Consider the following 5984-nt stretch of genomic DNA (forward strand, 5'->3'; position numbering starts at 1 on the left):
CTCCCACTAAAGCCCAGCTGCAGAGGGATGTCGGTGTGGATAATACACTGACTCTGCAGCTGGAAGTGCTGACACAAAGCTCAGATCCATCACTTCAGAGCAACACACTGGGTGGACCTGACTTGCCTGGAAAACACAGAGTAGCCATTACAAAGAGATGTTCAGCATAAGGCAGGCATTTTGCCAGTAAATGTAATTAATTTACATTAAGATAGATTCAATCTTTTATTTCAAAAGAATTCTAGGATTGATTCTCTTTAATTCATATCCACTTACAGTGAAACAGTCAGGCTAATCACAGAAATCATTTGAAGTAGCTATTTCCATAAACAAGCAATTAGGCACTTATAAAATGACTTTTAGATGTGATTTTAATACAAAATGAGACATAGTCTTCATTGATAATCTTAGCATTAAGCAGAATGTTATTCAGTCTCTATTCTTTAAAGATTTTACAATTGCTGTGCTCAATTATTAGGAAGTAATAAAGACATAATACTAATCCAGCTGGCCAGCAGTGAGGGACTTTCTAAGGGGGAGCTCTTTCCGAAGGGAACTCTTTCATCCCTTTTGTGGATGACCTGCACAGCTGCCCTACCTGTGTGAGGACTCATGGGTTAAGTGTGAATCCTCATGAAATTGGTGAATCCACTGATTTCAAGGTGCTGAGCCTTTCAAGGTGGCCTGAACAATTAAGAAATAAACTTCAGCCTTCCTAGGGGAGCCATTACAATGGAGAAATAAGTTACAGGAGATCTGCAGCCTGGGCCCAAGCAGCAGCACCTGGGGTGCCTGAAGCACCATTTGGAGATGTCTAGTGCCTCTTCTTCCAGGGGTGCAGCTGCCTACAGCCCCAGCTGCAGTGGGATGGCAGCAGTGGAACCCTGCCAGCCCCTCTGGGAGGAGAGAGGGGTCAGGGCAAGGTGTCTGACCAAAGGGAGTGTGTGAGCACCAGGCTGGCCCTGGCTGCTGGCTCTGGCTGCAGAGGTGCATGTGAGATGTACAACCCCTGCAAGAAACACCCTGTGCCAGAAGACCCAAGTCAGCTAAAATCAGCTATTTTCCCTCCACGATTTTCAGGGTTAAAAGACAGTATCACATATAAAGATTATGCCATTAAAAAAAAATACAATGAAGTGAGGCACAAATATTTCAGTAAGGGGCAGAAAACTCTCAGGTTTGAACAATGCCATCTAAATATTTCCTTGCATCTTCAAACTGCTGCCATGTTTGTCTTGGAAAGGGCAATATCAGTAATCTCTAATGATTTATGGTGAATGACAGAGGCCCATCACCTGCTGTGGTTTCCTAGGATGGAGAGGATAAGCTACCCTATTATCATGGCCCAGCACTAACAATGAGCAGTTAGCATTCAGGGGATTGCTCACTGCTCAGATAAGCAGCACTGAGCTTCTTGCCTTTAAAGAAGGCTGAAAGATAGGGACTTTTCCCCAGCTGAATACACACAGTTTTCTGCTGTAAAAAAATTATTTTGTCAGAAAAATGAGGAAGAAGGTATATTATTTCTGCCAAACCATGCATAAAAGTATAATCTTTCTGGGGTTTAACTATAACATTCATTCCGCATAAGTCAAGCTAATTGGGAGAATCAGGATTACACATATCAGTAACAGGCTTCCTTCTTTCTTGTTAGGTGAACAGAGATGCTTTGATTTTTTTTTTTTGTTATTTAAAACAAAGAAAAAGTCATTACCTTTTGCATTTTTGGTAGATTTAAAAAATAACTGAGTTCAACAAATATTTTCATAAATAAATCTTTGTGTTTAAAACTTAAACTCTTTCTTTTCACCATTTCTTGCCATCTTGATATTTTTTCACCATCTGATATTTTTTCTTGTTTGCACCTATTGTTGCCATGTAGCAGAATTATACACCTTTTATTTTTCATATTTAAACATATTCTAAAAGAGGACATTTGGAAATACTGCAAGAAAAATTTCTCTTGCAGACAGAGGTGAGGAATATGAATTGTATATCTGGTGTCAGTATTAGCAAGTTTCTATAGTTTTTGGTCCTTTGTGGTGATTTTTCAAACCTACAATAAATAGTTTTAGAGCCAAATTGCTCAGAAGAATCCTAAAATAAAGCAAGAACAGCTGAAAGCTCTGATTTACTTGGCATCTTCATCTCCCACCAGGTTCAGGAAAGGAATTCAGGAATTTCAGAAAAAAATTAATTCCTAATGAAGAACAATTTTTAATCCTATTTAATTCCTCCTCAGCAAGCAGGGACATAATGTAAGCATGAACATAACTCAATGTAGAATCAAAAAATAGTTTGGTTTGGGAGGAACCATAAAGACCATATAGTTCCAGCCCCTGTCTCAAGGATCTGGACACCTTCCACTAGACCAGGTTGCTCAGAGCCCCATCCAGCCTGGCCCTGAACTCTTCCAGGAATGGGGCATTCACAGCTTCTCTGGACATCCTCTTCCAGTGCCTCACCACCCTCACAGTAAATAATTTCTTCTGTAAGTCTAAACCTAAATTTCCCCTCTTTCAGTCTGAACCCATTGCTCCCTGTCCTGTCACTACAGTTCCTGATGAAGAGTGCCTCTCCAATTTCACTGCAGTCCCCCTTCAGGTACTGGATCCATCCCTGTTTAATGTTAGTTTTGCATTTCATACCACTTGAGCAAATGGCAGCCGTGTATTCTTTTAGTGCCTCTCTTCCTGGTAGCACTTGTGACCCAGGAGGAAAGCAGAGCTGCACTGTGGGAACAGCTACAGTGCCCTGCTGTGCCACTCACACAGCCTGACCCACACTGCCAGCCTGCAGACACCTGAAATGGCACAAATGCCATGTGTCACACAGGACAGGCCGGACTGACCCACACTGCCAGCCTGCAGACACCTGAAATGGCACAAATGCCATGTGTCACACAGGACAGGCCGGACTGACCCACACTGCCAGCCTGCAGACACCTGAAATGGCACAAATGCCATGTGTCACACAGGACAGGCCGGACTGACCCACACTGCCACCCTGCAGACACCTGAAATGGCACAAATGCCATGTGTCACACAGGACAGGCCGGACTGACCCACACTGCCAGCCTGCAGACACCTGAAATGGCACAAATGCCATGTGTCACACAGGACAGGCCGGACTGACCCACACTGCCAGCCTGCAGACACCTGAAATGGCACAACTGCCATGTGTCACACAGGACAGGCCGGACTGACCCAAAGGGCTGCCTGGTTCAAAGGGAATTTCACCTTTCCACTTTATTCCTCAGTCTCCCAGGAGCCAGGCATTCCAGGGACACTGAAATATAGCATTCCTCAAAAACCACGGCCTGAGTCACTGCTGCAGTGCTTCCAGTGCTGATGGAGGGAGCTGGAAGCAGGGTGGAGAGCCACCCCAGGGTCACAGCCAGGGACTGCACAGCCTCCCAGGACTGGGCAGTACCTGAGAGCACAGGGCTGGAGCTGCCTGCCAGGATTTTATCTTGGGCACAGGTTTTCTTGGGATATGCTTGGGCACAGGTTTTATCTTTGGCACTTTGAAAATTTACCAAACAAACAAAACGCTGCAGACAACGCTCCAGGTTCAAAGAATCAGCACTGCAGCTGTGCCAGCAAACACTGGGAGAGCCCTAGATAAGGGATCAGGCTGCTGCAACAGTGTAAAGTACATCGTGTTTTTGAAACCAAGGTAATGAGACAAGGAGTGAGAAACACACATAAAAAATGCAGCTACAAATATTTCAGTTACATGCTGGCATATTTCAGAAAACTTTCTTGAATCTTCCTTCCTTCCCTGATCTCACCTGCTGCATTGATATTTTTCATTATTTTAGTATGAGGATGAAATAGAAATAAATCCAACCACAGGTTTGCTCTTCCAGTGGTTTTAAAAAATGAGTGCAAGTTTGTGAAATGTGTTTCAAAATACTTTTTGCAAGGAACTTTTTTCAATATTTTTTTTCACAGACCCATCAAATTGTCTTAAAGATATTGAACAGGGAGTCACGGATCTGAATAAAATGAAGAATGTTAATGAAAATTGACATCTCATTTGAAAAGACTTGATCTAATTTTCTAAATATTAAAACAACTTGTATGTATCTTAGATTCTGATGAAAAGATTGCATTTTGCATGGAGCCCCCCCTAAATTTAAGCCTATCAGATGCAAAAACAAAGTAAAAAGGAATCATGGAATCACAGAATCATTAAGGTTGGAAAGACCTCTAAGGTCATTGAGTTCAACCAGCAGCGCCAAGTCCATCACTAAACAGTAGTGAGCAACTTAAGCAAGAGTGAGGTTGTGACACATGTGGACAACCTGCAGCTGCATTTCTGGAAAGCACTTTTCAGACCAGAGCCATAACCCTTTTCTGTTCTTGGAGGAGTCACCAGCTCGGGTTTGAAGTATATAATCAATAGCACTTATTTAAATCTACAGTGCTAAATCTTCATAGCTCTCCTGTGTTCAAAACAATGCCTTTCTCAGAGAGGCAGGCTATTTGATTCAGCATAGCCCTAAGGGAGTTATAACCGTGCTCTTTTCCCCATATTTATGATTTTCTCATTTTTATGATTCATGATTTATGATTTTAGTCCCTTCCCTCAGAAAAAAAAAAATCAGAAACTTTTGAAGTCTCTTGTAGAACAACAGTAATCTCTTGTTTGTTACCAAACAGGAGGACACATTGTGTAGCTGTTGAAATATGTAATTCCTGGTGTGTTTGCTGTTGAAGTATGTAATTCCTGCTTCCCTTTGATTAAATTCTTACAAGGCTAAAGAAAATATTTAATAAAATTACCTTACACCAGATAATTTTTTCTCATTTTGAAATGTCATTAACAGCTCAGAATTCAACCAAACTCTCTGAAATGGTTGCAGACTGAGCTTCTGGTACTGTATGTGCCTTTGTAGGAAAGATTAGGGAAAGCACTGAAAATTTTAGTAAGGGAGGACCTCAGATAGCTCAGTAAATTGAAATTAACATCATAGTGACACAGTCAGCCAAGCAAGGGCATTGACTCATGTTTAAAATAACCCTGTCCCATTAGTTTTCAGCCTGCCTGGGATGTGGGGCACTGATGATGCAGCAGGGGGTGACACACAGGTGGCAGTGCCCAGGGCTGGGGTGAGCAGGGCAGTGTCACCCTTGGCAGCACAGTGGCCCCATCCTCAGCTCACCTGCGTGCCCAGCCTCATCCAGAGCACAAAAGGGAAAATGAGGTGAAGTTTTCAGGGCTCTGCCTTTGCCATCAGAGCCTGTTTGAGTCCTTGGAGACAGCAGATCCCACCAGCATCCCAAAGCAGCTGCAGACACAGGCTGAGAGCTTTTACACTGCACACATGACTTTTTCTACAAACACAGAGCAAACCCAGGTAAAGTTTTACCAGCTTTAATGTATCTTTTGGTGTGGTAATGAAAAATATCATCATCAAAGAGGATAAGGACCATTAAAAACCCAATATTCTGCTACAGTGATTGGTTTATGGCCTCATTTGGCAGCAGTTTTATTTATCAGGTGTGCAGCTTCACTGAATGTCTTATAGCCCAGGCGCTTCAGGAGTTTATTATCTGCAGGACACTGCACTCCTGTTCCAGAACAGAAGATATCTGGAACAGGAATTATTCTGGGGCAAACTTTACAGATCTGTTTCTCCAATCTGTCAGCCAGTTTTGGCACTCTGTCTCCACAGATTTCTGTGAGGACAGTAGGAAAAAATGTAGGCTGGAGATCACACCTTGCATTGCTGATAGCTTTTGCTGAAAAACTAGTGTTTTACAAAGCACTACTACAAGAAAAATAGCTGTACATCAATTTCTGCTATTGCCTGCCCTTAGTTAAACCTGACTCAAATTTTGTGGTACCCCTTAGGTGATGGAACTTTCACTACCTCACACCTTTGAAGACAGGAAGAACAAAACAGTAATGCTTGGAAATTGCCCTGCTGTCTCTTCCACAACACAGCAAAAGCTCACACAGTTGAAAGCTGTAAA

The sequence above is a fragment of the Melospiza melodia genome, chromosome 2 (assembly GCF_035770615.1).
Source record: "Melospiza melodia melodia isolate bMelMel2 chromosome 2, bMelMel2.pri, whole genome shotgun sequence".
NCBI lineage: Eukaryota > Metazoa > Chordata > Aves > Passeriformes > Passerellidae > Melospiza > Melospiza melodia.